Here is a 21083-nt window from a genome sequence, read left to right as displayed (position 1 = left end):
CATAGGGCCCCAAGAGCATTGCTGGAGCTGCATTGCGCTTCCAATGCAAGTCAAGCAATGCGCCATCTTCACAGCACAGATACATCACATATCTGTGTCGCTTTTGCCCCATAGTGCACCACATTGTAAATATGGTGCATCCATGGTGGTGATGTCACAGTGCACAATAACTGGCATATCTCAGGGGATGTACCACTTATTGTACACCTACTGATTACTGTTTTAATGTAGTGACTACCTTACTACACACTGATCAATGAGTCACTACAAAACTATACCAAGAGTGACAGAGTGTTTGGTGAAAATGTAAGGATAGAGACTGGGGAATTCAACATATAAAAGGCAAATTTGCAGGTGCATAGAACAGTGTATGCAAAGTCTATAGGGGTTTGAAGCACTCCATGCCTTAAGGCCCATTTTGCACCATGATTACTTGGCTACTGACTGAATGATTACAATTCTGCAAGGAGAGTGTCTGGCTGAATGTATAGCAGCTTTACTTTTAGAACAATGTATAGATAAGCACATACTGCTGTATGATTCACTACAATACTGAAACAGTAGTGTGAGACTGTTTGCCGAAAGTGTAACAATACAGACTGGGGAATTGAAGGTATAAAAGGCAAGTTTGCCGGAGTATAGAACAGTGGATGCATAGTCTATAGGGATTTGAAGCAGGCCATGCCCTAAGGCCTACTTTGGTGTATGACTACTTGGGAACCGACTGAATGCTTACACTTCTACAAGGAGATTGTCTAGCTGAATATATAGCACCTTCACTTTTAGAACAGTGCATACATACTGCTGTATGACTCACTACAATACTAAAATAGCAGAAGCAGAATGTTTGCAGGAAGTGTCAGGATACAAACTGTTCAATTCAAAGTTTAAAAGCCAAGTTTCCAGATGTTTAGAAAAGTGCATTTATTATCTATAGTTTTTTGAAGCAGTTGATGCCCTTAGGCCTACTGCTGCATGACTACTTGGATAGTGTCAGAATGATTACACTTCTCCAAGGAGAGTGTAGAGTTGAATGTATAACAGCTACACTTTTTGTACAGTGTATAGACAAGAATATATTGCTATATGGCTCAGTACAATACTGAAACAGTAGTGGCAAAGTGTTTGGACAGAGTATAAGGATATAGACTGGGTAATTAAAATTATAAAAGACACGTTTTCAGGTGCATAGAAGAGTACATGCATAGTAAACCGGAGTTTGAAGCAGTCCATATACTATATACCATATACTACTTTAAGAACAGTGTACAGATAAGTACAGCAATGTCAGAGTGTTTACTGTAATTATAATGATATAGAGTGGGGAATTGAAGTTATAAAAGACAAGTGTGCAGGTGCATAGAAGACTGCATGCATAGTCTATAGGGGTTTAAAGCACTCCATGGCCTAAGGCCTAGTTTGCTCTATAATTACTTGGGTACTGACTGTATAATTACACTTCTGCAAAGAGACTGCATGACTGAATTTATAACAGCTTCATTTTTAGCACAGTGCATACATAAGGACATTCTGATGAATACCTCAGTACAATACTGAATCAGCAATGACAGAGTGTTTGCTGGAAGTATAAGGATAGAGAAGGGGGGATTGAATGTATAAAACACAAGTTTGCTGGTACATAGAACAGTGCGTGAATAGTCAAAAGGGGTTTGAAACAGTCCATGCCCTAAGGCCCACTTTACCTCATCAGTACTTGGGTACTGGCTGAATGATTAGAATTCTGCAAGGAAACTGTCTGGTTGAATGTATAGCCGCTTCACTTGTAGAATAGTTTATAGATAAGTACATAGTGCTGTATGGCTCAATTTAATACTGAAACAGTAGTGTGATAGTGTGTGCTGGAAGTGTAAGTATACAAACTGGGAAATTGAAGGTATGAAAGACAAGATTACCAGTGCATAAAAGACTGCATGTAAAGTCTATAGGAGTTTGAAGCAGTCTATGACCTAAGCCCTATTTTAATGCATGAGTACTTAGATGCTGAATGGAAGATTACTGTTCTGCAAAGATAATTCCTCACTCAATTTATAACAGCTTCAGTTTTACCACAGTACATACATAATTAAATACTGCTGAATGGCTCACTACAATATTGAAACAGTAGAGTGAGAGTGAGTGCTGAAAGTCTAATGATACAGACTGGGGTATTCAATGTATAAAGGACTAGTTTGCAGGTACATAGAAGACTGCATGCATAGTCTATACAGGTTTAAAGCAGTCCATGGCCTTAGGCCTACTTTGCTCGTTGATTACTTTGGTACTGACTGGATAATTACAGTTCTGCAAAGAGAGTGCCTGACTGAATTTAAAATAGGTTCATTTTTAACACAGTGCATAGATAAGGACTTTCTGCTGAATAGCTCAGTACAATACGGAATCCACAATCACAGAGACTTTGCTGGAAGTGAAAGGATATAGACTGGGAAATAAAAAATATAAAAGACAAGTTTTCTGGTGCATAGAAGAGTGCATACATAATATATAGGGGTTTGAAGCAGTCCATGCCCTAAGGCCCACTTTGCACCATGAGTACTTGGATACTAGCTGAATGATTACAATTCTGCAAGAAGAGTCTCTCAAACCATTTTTATTTTTTAATCATTAATTTATTCTTGTAACGTTTCATAATTTAATAGAGGTTCTAAAATAATTTCATCAGGTATTTTATTTTCTTGATTATCAATTTCAAATGTCCTCTAATGCTTGCACAAAATCAGCATCCAATGTTTCATCTAAAAAATCACAGCTGATATCTGCAGCACTAATATTTTCATCTGCATTCTCGCTACCCATGAAAGGTATATTTAGCTCTTCTATGAGAGTGTTACTAATTTCGAAACTGTCTTCCATATTGTTCTGTACTTCTTCCATAGTGATGTTTTTATGCTGTAGATCCTTGTAGAAAAGCATAAACCCTTCACTTTATCATTTTTCCTAATACATAATACAAAACTAGCTTTATCAACTATTTTGTCCTTTAAAAAATATTATGCAAATACCATTTTCAAATACTTTATAAGATTATATCAATACAATTACTTATATGAAATTTTAGTTATAACATTTTCTTATCACTATAGGAAAAAACTAAGGCTATTATAATAAAATGCAGTACTAAAAAAAGTACAATATATCTATTCACCTTACCAGTTCCAAAGAAGTAGATGTGTTGTAGTAAAATGCAAAGAATACAGGTACACTCAGTATATATATTTTTAAATTTCTTCAAATGTGTTTAAAAGATACAAACCATCTTTACACACTTATGTACTCCTTCCACGTTCTGTTACTTCAGCTCTGTAGAAGTAAATATCCCATGGATCATTTTTAACAGTTACTTATACTTACCTTCAAAATAATAGATTAAAAAATATATATATTATAAAATTAGCATCTGTAGAAGACAAAATAATACAGTTACAATATATCTTTTACAACACAAAATAATTTGTTAAGCATTTTATTTGCCTTTTTTGCTGTTCTCAGAATATATTGAATTTCACTAGAAACAGTGAGTTAAATAGTACTCATCACATAACAGCGGGCAAAAAAAAGACAATCAAGAAGATTATCTTAAAAAAACATTCAACATTCTCAATAACAATCTAAACAATAGAAATAAAAAACAGAGGTTAAATGTTTTTTTTCTGAGACCAATTTCTTATATAACTATGAGGTATGTCAAACAATCTTAAAATAAAGAAGAACAATCATTAATTGTCATACACTGTTACTTACAAATATATGCTGACAAAATATACAACAAAAAGTCCTTAATGGTTTCACATACTTTTCCCCATAGCCAAATAGGTATGTGTGAAATTCTTAGTTTAAAAGTTGTTCAATAGTAACCCTGAGCCTGCCAGCCTTCTGATCCAAAACCACTGACATCATTTGCACCCGCCCCCAGTGCTCATCCTTCAGCCCGACGCTATTCAACATCTCCATGGCCACCCTCACACAAGTGGCCCGCCATCACAACCTCAACATCATCTCCTATGCTGATGACACCCAGCTCATCCTCTTCCTCACCAAGGAGCCACATACCACAAAAACATCACCAACTGCATAAGGAGCAGCTCTCTAAACCTGAACTCGTACAACATGGATGTACTCATCCTCAGACCCACCCCCTCAGCTTCGGATGAATCCTGCTGGCCAACTACACTGTGAACAGTAGCAACACCTGCCGACCATGTACACAACCTACGATTCATCCTCAACTCCTTCCTCTGCATGTGTAAGCAAGTCTATAGCATCTCCTCATACTGCTATAACACCCTCCACATGCTCCACAACATTTACAAGTGGATCCTAACCAAAAGAAGAAGAACAGTAACACAGGCCCTCATCAGCAGCAGACTACACTGTGGCAACACACTCTACACAGGAATTCCAGCCAAATACCTACAACGACTACAACAAATCCAAAACACCTCCACCTGACTGATCTTCAATGTCCCCTGCCGCAGCCACATCACCCAGGACCTGATTCACCTACACTGCTTCAACATCAACAAGAGGATCACCTTCTAGCTCCTCTCCCTCACTTACAAAATACTATACAACACCAGACTAATCTACCTTAACAGCAGTAATCATGAAATGCCAAATTTTGTTCTTAAAATTTTGGCTTTAAAAATATTAGGTAAGAATTTGGTAACTCTTTAGGCAAACGTTGCTTAAAAACTAATTGACTATCATTACAATGTATCCAACTTTACAGACATTTTAAATAAACAGTGTAATGTCCAGATTTTGTAGAAGGTGCATCATGAAAAATAATTGCATCAGCTACAAAAGTTCTTCCTGAAATTGATAGTTGAGTAGCTACATCATTTTTAATTAAAGTTTCCAATTTTCTTCCATCAGCTCTACAACATTGCAGCATTAATATTACATACTGTCCATACCTTTGTATAAATAATGTTGATGACATTTCTGATTTACATTGGCTACACTCCATGTTTTGACTTGCTCCTATAACTAGGTTGTTAAAAGACACTGACTCACAGTCTGGTAAAGTCAAATATATGAATCTTTCAGTGTCTATGGTAGTGCTACATGTAAACAAACAATTTTCACAATCATGTTGCCATTTATAAGAAAGGCCAAAAAGATATTCAATATATATACCTTCATCTTCCAATAAACAAACCATAACCTTTAAAAATTCTTTACAATCTTGCTGAATATTCTGCGTAAATTGAGTAGAACCAGAACAAATGTCCAAAACATTTTGAATATCAAAAACACTTTGTATTTTACTTTTATCACTACTACATTTCTCATAAACAGAATACAACAATGAACAGAATCGTTCGTCCCGATTTTCAACAATTTGCTGTTGCAAACTTTCAAGAAAAAAAACAACATTAACAACTACATTAGCATAGCAGTTGACACCACAACTATTTTCAAACCGATAACCAACATTCTCTTCAACACTGTCCTTTTTCTTTTTGCTTGCAGGCGCAACTTCATCTTGTATTTTTTCTTTCTCTACAGTTTCACTACAGATATTCTCAAATCTTCTTTTTCTACCTACCACATGCTTGTCAAATACTAGATATTGACTTAAATTGGGTGCATATTCTCTTCTTAACCTATTATACTCTTTCACACAATTTGCATCTGCACTAACCTTTGTCTCCTCAAAATCAATCAAGTACAATCCAGATAAAGTTCTCACTCGAGACAAAGCAACATATGCCATACCCTCTTTAAACACGGTACTTCCAATATTCACTAAATCACTATCTACACTTAAACCTTGAGATTTATGAATGGTCACCACATTTGCCAAACAAATAGGAAACTGTTTTCTGCGTACATACAAATCTTTTACAAGCAAAAACCGAGCTGAACAACGTCGTAAAATTACCCTACAGTTTACACATGCATACAAATTCTTTTCTAAACCAGCAGTTTTACTTATCGATTTCTCTAAAGAATCCAATTTCCTCTTCAACTTTTCAGTCAAAATAATAGTGATTCCTTCATGTTCTATTTTATCAATATCTTCCAATTTCATAATTTCTTCATTTTCCAACTTTAACATTTCTTCATTGAATATAGAACATTCACACAATGTTGGCATTAAGCAGATTACAGATTTGTTTTCTGCAATTCTCATATATATTTTCTCAGGAACAATATTTTCATTTGGAAACAAATTGGGAAGTAATCGTCTCGTTAAAGCTTGTTTGCCATGTTCTATCACTTTTCCAATTCTTATACCTTGAAGAATATTTCCATAATCTGCATGATTTGCCTGATGCATATTTGTAATAAGTTCCTTATATGACCAAATGTTAACATTTCCAATACTTCCCAAAGACTTTCTGGTATATTCATGTGCCAGTGTTTTAAACATTTGTTGTCCTTTTACAGGAGTAAGTTGTAGTAGATCTCCAAAAACTATGACGTGTTTTTCTCCAAATAATACGTCATACTCTGTTTTAAGAATTTGCTGTATTCTTAAATGCACAAAGGCAAGCATTAAGTTTAATACCATGCTTACCTCATCAATAATGAAAAGCTTCATTTTCTTCAAGACTCTTGAAACTTCACAACAAGCTTCTCCAGATAGCTTGTGGTATTCCAATTTGTTTTCATGCTCTACTGGTAGCATTAATAAACAATGTAAAGTAATTCTTTTAATATTGTGTGCCGCCAACCCAGTTGGAGCAGTGACAACACAAGACACATGTGACTCAGTTGTTTTGTGTAGATCAGTTGAAATTACTTTAATTAAAAAACTTTTTCCTGTTCCAGCTTGTCCACTCACGTACATTCAGATAGGTTGAAACGATGAGCATGAGCACTCTTTCTTTTCATGAAGTAATCCATGGTTAATCTGTTCTCTCACTTGCTTATATATTTCTTTCTGCTCAACATTTAGTTGTTCTTCCAAGTTTCCTAAGTTTGTTACATCTTCTTGAGCTTGATCCATTGCTCTTTCCACCTCTTCCATAGCAGTTGCTGCTTAATTTTGAATAATTGGTTCTCCTAATGGATCCTTACTTAACGGAGCAGAAGTTTGACTGTCTTGAGAACTGTCTCTAGCAATCTCAGCTGCAAATGTAGCTTCTTGCTCAATTTCGTCATTCAACATTTTCACATAATTAGCAAAAACAGGACATTTTATAGTATCTTTACTTGAGTTGAAGGACTCTTCATAGCTCTCAAAATCTCCAGGTAATTGCAATTCTGAACGCCATGGCTTGAAAAGTTGCAAAAGAGCTAAATAGTAAAATTCCCTTTTGTCAGGTGTTTTGCAACTCAGTTTACGGTGATTAATCTAATGTCCTTTTCTTTGTTTCACCAAACATCCTTCAGAACCAATCACACCATATATACCATTATTGATGTTTGCTGTAATATTCCGTTTAAAAATATAGTTTTGCAGTACTTCATAGAGACAAATGTTCTCAAGATGATGACTTCTATTTGGATAATATGTGTCCAACATATTTATTTCACAATATCTGTACTTTCTGACTCTTTTTCAGCTGAATATTCAAATTCTTGTACAGATTTAAGTACTCGGCTTTGTGTTTCAGCAAGACCTAGACTCACCCAAATGATTCTTCTAGATTTGGAGTATAGACTTGAGGATGATAAGCGATCCGAGCATTCATGTGCTCCAATTTCTCGATGAGATAACATTTTCAAACTGTAAGTATATAATTTCTTACTTAGACTCTTTCTTGTGGGAAATCTCTTCCCACATTTCCTTCAATTCCATCCTTTCTGATTTTGTTATGTACGATGTTACATATCGAGCAACAGCAATGGAATTGTCCGCAACATATTGAATATCCATATTAGCATTCCACATGGACAAAATGACTGGGTTATAGTCATTTATGTATTTTGAATCTTCATTTCTTCTTAAGTTGTAGGTATTTTTGGGAGACTTTCTTGTGATAGTATGCCGCAAAGATGACATAAAACTGTTCACTCTTCCTTTCGATATTACAGGACGTGGAAATCTAAAACGGCATTTGGTGTCGAATTTGTCCTTAGATTTGTACTTTCGACAACAGTATTTCCCACAACGATGGCCTTGGAATCGTAAGACTTGTTGTCTTAAGTCCTTATCTTGTGTACTTTTGGGTATATCACATGTAGCATATTCTTCAATAAAAGACAACACAGTATCATCTGAATCTGTTCCAAATGTGGCAGCATCTTTGATCCATATTAGCATATGTATGTTAGGAGCACCTCTTGCTTGATTCTCCTTTCCCCCAAAAAAGTCCAGAACCTCTCCAAGAGGAGGATTTTATTTATTGGTGATAAAAGACATTATCTATGATTGAAATACCTGCATACATTAACTGGATCCAAAAAGCACCATTCTACAGGTGTCTTGTATTCAAGATTTAGTATATTTGGATTTGCCTCTCGAAGAAATTGAAGTAAATCATCCCAAGCATATTCAGCACAGCTTAGAGTAAGGAACTATGTAGGAGTTCCTAAGTTCCTTAGCATACATTTAAGTTCTCCATGACAATGGTACCAGTATTCATTAGTACCACGCTGACATGAGATTAATTAGATGAGATTCCAAAATATTATCATTCAGGTGTACTTTATCCATAAATTCCTTTGCCGAAACTTTTTGAAGATGTACACCTGTTTTCAATATATGGTTTACTGCATAAGAAAGTCCAGACAAATCACTCTCAAACAAAAGATGAAACATATATGGAATACATTGTCGAAATCTTGGATCTTCTGCATACAATCTTAATGTCCGGTATTCAGATACAGGAATCTGCACAGGTCGGTCATCATATCGTCCTCCTTTTCCTGTGGGAAACAAATGAGGGAAACAACAAGCTTCCAAGCTTTTTTCCCATACACTAATGGGACTTCGCTTTGCTTCTTTCATTTGGAATAACTCAATAGTATTCCCGATCACTTCTTTAGAATGAAGTGGATGAACACTGTGATGTTTGTAGATTTCTTCAGTTCTGGACACATCCACTTTTTCAGTTTGTCCAGATGGCAAGTCACTGTCTTCTTCTACTGATACTTCTTTATCTCTCACAAACACATTTTTATAATATTGATTATTTTTTATCAGATACAACGTTGCCTTTTTCACTTTCCTAACATCCACTAATTCCTGCCAGATTTTCTTACTCTTAGTAGGAACGCCATTAACAAGAATAACTAAAGGTTCATCTTCTACATTTTCTACACCAATTGTTTCAAAATTTTTCTTTAAATCTAGTGGCAAATATACAGCTCCTCCCTTTAATCCTCTCTGTAAATCTGAAGGAGGCAATTTCCCTGTCTTAGGCTCCATACAAACAATAGCCTAAACAGGATTCACACATTGAATAAGAATAGACTCATAAATACAACAGTTCAGAAGGAATATTTACCAACTCAACAGTATTATGCGCAGCTCTAGCAGGAATTTTATTCTTGTCTAATTTGTTATAACAATATTTACAAATACGTTGATCAGAACCCAAATCAAAACAATTCTCTACCAACAAATAAGTTGCAAATTCCATCCACTCAATATTATTTTCCTTTTCACATTTTAAATACAGATCAACAGTCCTGGTCTGATTTTTATAATAAGTACGTCGACAACAAATACAAGAATAATTTGGTGTTTCACCTGAAATCACCTTGAACTTTGCAATTTCTTGCTCAAATGTTTCTGTCCTACAATGTTGTACATTCTCTTCTACATTTCCTTCTACTAACGTATCAATTTCTGCACTGTCTTCTTCAGGACCAAAGTAACTAACCTGAATTTCATCACAAACGTTCATTACATCTGATACAGATCCACGCAAAAGAGCACTGTTCAACTTTTTTAACATTAGTGCTGGACTTTTTGCATAATACAATCTTCTGACTAATTTCCTCATTTTAGTATGATGTACTGCTAACATCCTGAAATGATGAAAAACACTACGACATACTTTTTCAGAAAGACAAGCCAGAGAATGACCTTGCAAACCAGTTTTTTCTCCCACCCTGCAAGGGTCTAGTCCTTGCAATATCTTAATCTTTTATTTAACACTTTTCTTTTTCATAGTTACGTAAGATAGATTCCTGCCGTACACTACAAATACTACTGCAATTCCAAGTGTACACTGGAGCTTTAGGACATCTCCCTAAAACTTCATCAGCTAACAACTCTTCTGCATTTCTAGGAACAATTTTCTCTTTCTCAATAGGACAACCATTTCTAACCTCATAAGCACGACCACTGGTGTCAACTGCATGCAACAAATCATTATTCTGAAGATAACTATCTTCATTGAAAAAAGGCTCAGAACTTGAACTATGTTTCCATTCACCCAAAAAAACTTGAGAAAAATTACTCCTCTCCACTTACTTTTAGCCTTCATTAAATGGATTGGCTTATCCAGAGATCGAATTCTATTGATTACTAAAACAAACAGGTTTTTTTTCAATTCAAAAGCTTTCTCGACTACATTTTCAATACATTTCCTCTTCTTATAAAATGCAGTTTTTTTACGATTCTTTACTAACTTAGACAAATTTGACAGAACTTTATTATAGAACATCTTCTTACTTATTTCCTTATATTGGTTTTTCCTCATTTTACTATACACATTTTTTTCAGAAGATGATTTTCCATGGTTCTTCTCTTTTGTCTTAGTTGCAGATACACTAATACTATTTTTTACTTTGCGTACACTACTCTTAGTGCTTAACAATCTATGCAGAAAAGTCTTAGTTTTCTTATCAGGACTTTTTTTCTTTTTTTAACACATTGTTCTTCAGGTAAATCTTGTAGATGATTTCTCTTTAAATAAACCGCTTTCTTTCGTTCTTTCCTCTTTTCAGTTTTTGAAGACATGATGATTTTTTTTCTGTGTTGATCAAAAGAATCTATTATAAAAAATATATATCACTTTAGAAAAATAAATATATGAAATACATTATTATATTACTTATGAGAAGAGAGGGGAGATTATGACCACACACATGGGAGTATGAAAATAGAAGGAGTTACAACAAGAGAATGAGGACTATGAGACAACGGAAAATATAAATAGACAGACACTGCAGTATAAGGGGATAAAGAGAGTGGGAAAGACTAGAAAGTATGAAGAGATAAGCAGGAGTATGAGGAGACAGGGGCATTATAAGAAGATTACCAGAAGAAAGCAGGGATAATGTGAAGAAAAGTGGAGCATAAGAAGAAAAGGGATGCACAAGAACAGAGGATACACTATGAGGAGAAAGGAAAGAGTATAAACAGATGGTAGATTATGAAGAGTGAAAAAAATATGACGAAAGAGGGAAGATTATGACTAGAGAAACACATATTAAGAGAGAGGTCAGTATGAAAAGACAGGGCGTATGAGGAAAGTGCTGCATAGTATACACAGGGAGTCAAGGAGGAGTAAAAGAAGAGAACAGGCAATATGAACAGAAACAGAAAGTATAAAGAAAGACAAGACAACATTAAAATAGAAAAAGAATATGAAGAGAGACAGGAGAAGACAAACACAAATAGGAGAAGTATAGGACAAAAGGGAATATAAGAGAAAGGGAATAGTATGAGGAGACAAGCAGAAGCAAGAAAAAAGAGAGGAGAAAATGAAAACAGGGGGGCTATAAGGAAGGGGGGGAATGATGAGAGGAATACGACAATAAGAAAAGAGGAATATTAGGACATAGTAGGGAGTATAAGAAAAGAGAGGAGAAGTGTGAGCAGTGGGAGGAGAGTATGAGAGGAGAAAGAAAAATAAGAGAAAAGAATAGGAAGTATGTGCAAAGAAGAGCGATAATAATAAGAAAGGGAGAATATAAGGAGAGAAGAGTATGTATGAGAAAAGAAGAAGAAATATAAAGAGAGAGAGAGAACAAAATGTTGAGAAAAGAGAATTATAAGAGAAGACTGAGTGTATAAGGAGAGAGAGTACCATGAGGAGACAGTAAAAACTATAACAACAGGGGTGAATATAAAAACAGGAGAGATTATGAAGAGTAGGGGAACTATGCAAAAAGAAAGGCAAGTATGAAAAGAAAAAAGAAGTATAAGGAGAGAGAATATAAGAAAAAGGAGGTAGTATAATCAGAAAGGAAGGAGTAAGAGGATAGAAGAGGGAGTATGACAAAAGAGTGTAGAAAATATTAAAAAAGAGGCAAATATAATTCCTTAATCAACACAGAGATACAGTGTGATATTAGACAAATAAATATGACAACATGCATTTTACCAAAACACATTTACAACTGTAAAAAGTTCAAGTGACTATACAAATTCCAGGTAAATAACTACTACATTTCAGTGTACAACCCTGACTCATTTTGCAAATACATTTCCAATTTTCTGTATTATTTTTTGCCAACATTACACCTAAATATGTGACACAATAGAAAAACAAAGAGGCGCAAGGGGCTTGTAAATCTGCCCAAGAGTCTATGCAACAGTGTATGTATACTGACTACAAAATTTTAGATTTAAAACACTAGTCTAATTCCAAGCAAGCAACACTATTAACTACTCTACAACTAAAAAAGTGACTGCACACATTCTACATTTTTTAGTACTGCACTTTATTGCACAAAGGTGACTCACTAAACACATTAACTTACCAAATGATTTTATCACAATAGTTATCCAATTGCAGACAAACTCAAAAAATGATTCTACAAACTTTACAAGGATAAACACATTACTCTTACTAAAAATAAAATGCACCACATACATTCCCTTACAAGTTATCAACTCACCTCTCAAACTGATTGGTAGATTAAGAAGAATGCCACTCACACAGCAGATAGTCTTAAACTCAAGTTACACATATATACACGTTAATAACAAATCAAATTCCTTCTCACAATAATTCAAAACCAAAAATGCATTTCTATTGGTTCAACATTTCAAACCTTTACAACAGACATACATTTCCACCCTACCCCCAACACATCATGCAAAAGTCAACTGTCAAAAGAGGTCAAAAGTTCAGCACTCTACAAGCACTACTCCTCAACAAGATTAGACTATGCATAAGTACTTACTTATAAGTACCAATAAAGAGAAAAGGTCTCATTAGAACCAACCAACACATAAACACATAAACGTGATAGGTATCTGAAAAATATATTTTTTAATTGATTTTTTTCTTCATTAGGTACGCTTACGGGACGACGTACATACTTTGCACGGTACGTCATACGTACATGCATGGTATGCGCATGGTAAATCTATTGTAAAACAAATAGCCTCTATTACTAATTTTTTATAATCCCTGGGGACCCCATTGAAATTGCCCCCGGGGGCTAATTAGGAATAAAGCGGACTTTGTTTTGTCCTTTTTCACCATACGCGTACCCAACGATTTGAAAAATAATAATTTGGGGGCCTTAGGGGTCCTTGGATGAGTGCATGAGTAGTGCCTGATTGAATGGTTGAGTGCAAGAGTAGTGCCTGAGTGATTGTATCAGTGCATGGGCAATACCTGGGTTATTGCATGAGTGCAGGGGAACTGCCTGGGCAATTGCATGAGTGCAGGGATTCTACCTGGGTGATTACATGAGTGCATGGGTAGTGCTTGAGTGAATGGATGAGTGCAAGGGTAGTGGATGGGTGATTAGATAAGTGCATGGGTAGTGCCTGAGTAATTAGATGAGTGCATGGGTACTGCCTGGGTGACTGAATGAGTACAAGAGTAGCGCCTGGGTCAGTTGATGAGTGCATGTGTACTGCCTGAGTGAATAGATGATCGTATGCATATTGTCTACCTGAATGGATAAGTTCAAAAGTAGTGACTGGGTGATTGGATGTGTGCATGAGTAGTGTCTCAGTGAATGGATGAGTGCATGGGGAGTGCCTGATTGAAAGGATGAGTACAAGGATAATATCTGGGGCATTGGATGAGTGAATGGGTAGTGCCTGAGAGAATGGATGAGTGCTTTGGTAGTGCCTGAATGAATAGTTGAGTGCAATAATAGTGCCTGAGTGATTGCATGGGTGCATGGGTAGTACCTGGGTGTTTGCATGAGTGCAATGGTACTGCCTGGGTGGTTGGTAGATGTATGGGTAGTGCCTGAGTGAATGTATGAGTGCACAGGTAATGCCTGAGTCATTGGATGAGTGCCTGGCTAGTGCCTGAGAGAATGGATGAGGGCATTGTTAGCACCTGAGTGAATGCATAAGTACGTGGGTTATGCCTGGGTGATTGCATGAGTGCAGGAGTAGTGCCTGGGTGATTGTATGAGTGCAGGGGTAGTGCCTGCGTGAAAGGATGAATGCAAGGGAAATGCCTGGGTCATTGGATAAGTGCATGGGGGGTGCCTGGGTGATTGCATGAGTGCGGGGGTAGCAGTTGGGTGATTGTATGAGTGCATGGGAAGTACCTGAGTGAAAGTATGCGTGCAAGGCTAATGCCTGGGTCATGGATGAATGCCTGGGTAGTGCTTGAGGGAATGGATGAGTGCATCAGTAGTGCCTGAGTGAATGGATTAGTGCAACTGTAGTGCTTGGGTCATTGGATGAGTGCATGGGTAGTGCCTGAATGAATGGATGAGTCCATGGGTAATGCCTGTGTGAATGGATGAGTGCATGGGTAGTGCCTGAATGAATGGTTGAATGCAAGAGTAGTACCTGAGTGATTGCATGAGTGTAAGGGTACTGCCTGGGTAGTGGGATGAGTGCAAGGGTAGTGCCTAGGTGAGTGGATGAGTGCATGGGTAGTGCCTGGTGACTGAATGAGTACAAAAGGAGCACCTGGGTCATTGGATGAGTATATGGGTACGGCCTCAATGAATGGATGACCGTATACAAAGTGCCTGGCTGAATGGATGAGTGTAAAGGTAGTGACTGGGAGGTTGGATTTGGGCATGGGTTGTGCCTCAGTGATTGCATGAGTGCATGGGTAGTGCCTGGGTGATTGCATGACTCTAGGGGTGCTGCCAGGATGATTGGAATATTGCATGGGTAATACCTGAGTAAATTCATGAGTGCAAGGGTAATGCCTGGGTGCTTAGATCAGTGCATGGGTAGCGTGTGAGTGAAAGGATGAGTGCAAGGGTAATGCCTGGGTCATTGGATGAGTGTATAGAGCATTAGAATGGATGCGGAGAGATACCCCTTCGGGGGTCGATTCTAGCCCTATATAAGCATATAAATAAAATAAATAAATAAATGGATGTTTGTATGGGTAGTACCCGAGTGAATGGTTGAGTGCAAGAATATTACCTGAGTGATTGCGTAATTGGATGGTAGTGCCTGGGTGATTGCATGAGGGCAGTGGTAGTACCTGCGTGATTGGATGAATGCATGGGTAGTGGCCGAGTAAAAGGATGAGTGTAAGGATAGTGCCTGGGTCATTGGATCAGAGCCTGGTTAGGGCTTAAGAGAATGGATGAGTGCAACGGTAGTGCCTGAGTGAGTGGTTGAGTGCAAGAATAGTGCCTGTGTGCTTGCATAAGTACATTGGTAGTGCCTGGGTCATTTCATGAGTGAATGGGACGTACCTGAGTTAAAGTATGAGTGCAAGACTAATGCCTGGGTCAGTGGATAGATGCTTGGGTAGTGCTTGAGGGAATGGATGAGTGCATGGGTAGTGCCTGATTAAATGGATTAGATCACCTGTAGTGTCAGGGTCATTGGATGAGTGCATGGGTAGTTCCTGAAAGAATGGACAAGTCAATGGGTACTGCCTGAGTGAATGGATGAGTGCAAAGTTATTGAATGGGTGACTGCATGAGTGCATGGGTAGTGCCTAAGTGAATGGATCAGTGCAACTGTGGTGCATGGTCATTGGATGAGTAAATGAGTAGTACCTGAGAGAATGGATGAGTGCATGGGTTTTGCCTAAGTGAATGGTTGAGGGTAAGAGAAGTGCCTGAGTGATTGCATGAGTGCATGGTTAGTGCCTGGGTGATTGCATGTGTGCAGGGGTACCACATTGGTGATTGCCTGAGTGGAAGGAAGAGTGCAAGTATAAGGTCTGGGTCATTGGATGAGTGCAAGGGAGGTGCCTGATTGAGTAGTTGAGTGCAAGAGTAGTACCTGAGTGATTGCTGGGTGCTTGGGTAGAGCCTGGGTGATTGGATAAGTGCATGGTTACTGCCTGGATAATTGGATGAGTGCATGGGTTTCGCTTGTGTGAAAGGATGAATGCAAGGGTAATGCTTGGGTTATCCTATTAGTAGAAGAGTTGTGCTAGAGAGAATGGATGACAGCATGGGTAGTGTCTACATGAAAGGATGAGTGCCTGGCTGATTACATGAGTAACATGATGATAGGTTTCAAATAGTGTAAAGGATCAACATTATTTACATTAGAAACAAATATCATATAAGTAAAAGTTAAACGTTTTATTCACATTATCATGCATATTATATTATATATTCTTACCTTTCAAGTAATTTAGATATATAACTCAGTAGAAGTATTTTAGAGCAGTATTGTTCTAAAAAGCATTCAAACTCTTTTCAAATTTCAACGGTAGCTACTATGAAGAAAAAAAAGACAAACTGTCATTTAATGATAATATATTAAAGAAATTATAATATTATATTTTTAAGAACACAAAATAAAATTAATATTGCATTAGATTTTCAGTTTCCCTTTTTTGCTCTTCTCAGATTCCACTTAACTTCACCATACATAGTGAGTTCAATGTAGTATCAGCATTAAACAGCGGGGAAAAACAATCAACTTGATTGTAGGAAAAAAATCAGTGTAGAGCATCATTTTCAATATGTGTAGCTATGTGTTTTTCTAGCTACACTTTGGGGCATATTCTCAAGAACGTGAGACAACCATTGCAAAAGTAACCTAGCGCAACTCCCAACATCGCATTCTATACCGTGTTAATGAAGCATTCTCAACAAGGTGGCACTATGCGATATTCCCCAGATAACATGTCAACTGACAGTGGTAAGATCCATGCCATGCCGCAAAAATGCGAAACGTGAACGCAAAAGAAGCTGCAATGAGGCAAACTGCGATACAAAAGTCTGAGAAAACCAGCTACAGGCCTGCAAGTCACAAGCATCAGGCTGGAAAAATCACCATAAAAGTAGAAAATATCCTCACAAACAAATGCCAAACGACAGCGAAGCACAATGGATGTTGCCGGAGCAAGTACGGAAGAGAACCAGAACCCCACAAGCACCCCGGAGGACCTGCCTGGGACCTCGGGGTCAGGGAAGGCCAAGGAGAAGAAGAGCAGGAAGTAGCGCTTCAGTCCGCCGAAAAGCAGGACTGATAACGGAGACAGTGAACACCATCAACAACTGTTCATCACCTCCACTGTGTCATTGGCAACAAAAAATGGACTATAGCAGTCCATCGTGGACAAGGTGAATGTAATTGGAGTGCTGAAGAGGACAATGGAAGAGGTCAAGGGGCTCTGGAATGACGTCAAGCGCAAAACCAAGCTGAAACTCACCAACAACCGGAAGGCAGCAATGCAGACTCGAGGTGGGAGTCCTGCGCCACAAGAGGAGCTGGACGACATGGATGAAATGGTGTCCACAGTCATCAGTGGGGAGACGGTGACTGGAGTCAGGAGACAGGACACTGCTCAACATGACCGGACACAACAGCACCAGGGTGTGTAACAACAAGGGATTGGGGGGGCATGGGAGATGGGCACAATGGCACACATGCACAATTGAGCTGAGCACATCTGCTGACTAACCCTGGGCGTAGTTCGTGAAGTAGAGCTACGCATAGCTACGTGTAGTGCACTTCGTACTACGTGAGCAACGCATAGCACTACGTGAACTAAGTAGTATCCTGTTCGCACTGTGCAAGATGCCGTTTTCAATGATTGCACAGTGCGGCCAAGCATCAGGTACTGTGCAATCATTGAAAAAGGCATCTTGCACAGTGCGCACTGTAGTTTTCTGCCTCTCGAGTAGATTTTTACTCGAGCGGCGCCTTTCTCAAAGCGGACTGGTAGTTTCTCATCGCGAGAGGTCGCGAGCATATGCGACCACTCGCAATGAGAAACTTGACCTCCCCACGTTGAGAATCTCCCCGGGAGGTGTATTTTCCCCGCTCGCAATCATCAACTTGATGTTGCTGATTGCGAACGAGGAAAAAGTCTTGCCGGGATGTAATTTTGCTTGCTTGCGGTCGGCAACTTGACGCTGAGGACCACGAGCAAAGAAAAAAGGACCGCTGCACTACTCTAAGCTACGCGTGTTTGCACTGTGCTACGTGCAATAGGTGTAGTGCGAAGTAGCAGAAACTTTGCAAACTACGCGTAGCGTAGTGCTTTGCCCAGGGTTAAACATGACCCAGACCCCACTCCCACCAAGAGACCTATGTACCCAAGTATGCAACATCTCAGCACTGTATAAGCACAGAAGTCAAAGTCACATCCAAGAATAGGGATAAGAGGCAGCAAAACAGAGCAGCGGGCACACACCACCAAAATGCAGCACACACATGACATGCAGAGCACATCAATACTGACAACACAGAACACAACTGGTGCCAAGTGGGTGTAGACACTGGCCAATCACAAGCGGCATTGCAGGGAAATGTGAGATTATAATTTACAAGTACAAAGAAACACAGGTCTGTTGACGAAATGTCCACTGTCCCCCATCAAATAGGCAGCTCCTCCCAAACAGCCACGATGTACACAGTCATGCTATCTGTATGTAAACATGTATAATGTGACAACAAACATGTAAACACATTGCTAAACTGCATCTCCCCTTCACATTGCAGAGTGACAATCAACACTTTCTGCAGAGCAGCCCGAACCTCTCATCTCTGATGACGAAGAGGACCACCACAGCTTCGATACCGACGCCCTCCAGGAGTTCATTGACAGTGTCCGCAGCCCACCTCCAGGAGCAGGGCAGCCCAGCTGCAACGAGGAGACCCCACCCCCTGCACAGACCAGGCAGCAGGCAGCACCCACCATCACGGCTGCCTCCCAGGTCCCCCACCAAGAACACATGGCCTTCCAACGCCGTGTGTTGGGATGCCAGGAGCAGCTGGCCGAACAGGTGTGGGTGGGCTTTGACCACATAGCAGACAAACTAGATGCCATACGTGGGTGTCTAAGTCCCATCAGGGACCACTCACAGTCCCTAATGGATACCCACAGTCCACTCCATGCTCTCCAACAAACCATGGCTGACATTGCCAGAGTCCTGACTCAGAGACAAGAATGACTGACTAGTCATAGTGGCTCATGCGAGCTCGCCCGGGAGGTGGGAAACATGCGGAGGCTGCTACATCCACATCCACATCTCCACCCCCTGAAGTGTCAGTGCCACACAGTGTGGCACACATTCCAATTCCGGCCCCTGAGGTGTCACTGCCACACAGTGCTGTGGAAAGGCCAGCACAACCCACACGTGAAGCACATGGAACAGCAGAGGATGAAGAGGTGGATGAAAGCACCATCCTGGTAAGAAGGACGCAGTAGCATCCATCTCCGCCATATGGCTGGTTTCAGCTTGGTGCTATCCTCTGCATCATCACCTTCCACTGTCCCTTGATACACTCTGTGACACTCACCTTGGACCTCGCAATGGACTGCCATATTCTGTTTGATCGCCAATGACACAGCAAACAGACTGCGGACTGAACTCTTCCTCTTCCTTTGGACTTGTCATTCCCTGAAGGACTCTGGCTGGCCCTCCACGGGCCAACAATCCACGGGCGATCATTGTAAAGTGGGGTTTGCATGGCCCTGTACTGCTCCAGATGCAACACCCCACTTAATGGTGCATTAAAAATTCCGAATCACACAGATGTGTCGTGTCTATGGTCTTGCAAGTGTGGTAGTATGAATGCAGGGTCAGTGAATTCCTCCTTCGTCCATGTGGCTCATGTCATTGGACTTGGGTCACAGGGTGGCACATTGCTGAATATTGTGCAGTGACCCACACATTTGTTACTTCCTTGTCCAGCCCCGTACGGAACAAGGCCCAGAGCCCCAGGGTCATTGTTTAAACCCTTACGCTGGACTGGCATACGACAGGCCAGCCCACCAAGCTTACGCTCAGGGGAGGACAACAACGCTACATGTGCCAGGACTTCCCTGTAGTGATCTGCTGCTCACAGGTCTAGTTAGTTGTCAGCATGCCACAGCCACTCCCTCATGGCTGGGTTACAACCACACCACACCCATCCAGCACACACCGCACAGCACATGTGACCCTGGCAATAAAAAGGGCAAGGTTCACATGCTCAACGCCATTTCCAACCTCTCTTGGGGTGTATCCGTGTGGTGTGCATATAGACATGGGTGCCCTGGTGACTGCAACATCGCATTCCGCAGGCCCAGAGGTGACATGATGGCATCGGCACCATGATACCCAATCATAGAGGGTCCATGACTAGCGGGGCACAGACTTGGTGGCACTGGATACACTGTGACAGCGAGCGTGCAGTCTGCGAGCTGGACTGCAGTGTAGGCCTGAGCCAGTGGACAGGGGGGGCCTATCGCGACATGGCGTTGCCTCTTGGGTCGCAGAGTTAGTGGCACCTCAAGGGCTGGGCGGGTTTGTAGCCTGCAATCATGCCCTGTGCACTGATATGTCCTCTGTCATGGCAAAATCAAGACCCAGCATCAAAATTGCTGGTGGCCTGCGGAGTGGAGCTGCATGATGTAGAGGGGGCATGTCTGTGGGCCCGGGGTTTGTGGCTTGCAGCAGCACATGGTGGGCCATCTTTTCTACACGCTGGTGGTGGAAGATGAGCAGTGAGGCCTGGGTGCGCAGGGGCGGGTATGCACCACAGGGCAGTGGGAGGGGCTGGGGTGCAGCTGCCTGGTGGCGCAGGGGTAGGCATGCACCGCAGGTTGGCGGGAGGGGCTAGGGTGCAACTGCCTGGCTGCACAGTGGTGGGCATGCACCACGGGGTGGCGGGAGTGGCTGGGGTGCACCTGCCTGGGTGGCAGGGGTGGACAGGCAATGATTTTGTGTGCAATTGTATGTACTTTGCCATTCAGGTATCTGGACTCTGTTTCAGATGACAGATCTGTCTCAAATGTGGGACCTGGTGAACTGTACTACATACCGGAACGTGGTTGGAGACACACCGGTCGCAGCAGGTGAGC

Source organism: Lissotriton helveticus, chromosome 6, assembly GCF_964261635.1.
Source record: "Lissotriton helveticus chromosome 6, aLisHel1.1, whole genome shotgun sequence".
NCBI lineage: Eukaryota > Metazoa > Chordata > Amphibia > Caudata > Salamandridae > Lissotriton > Lissotriton helveticus.
Note: the sequence above shows the minus strand (reverse complement) of the source record.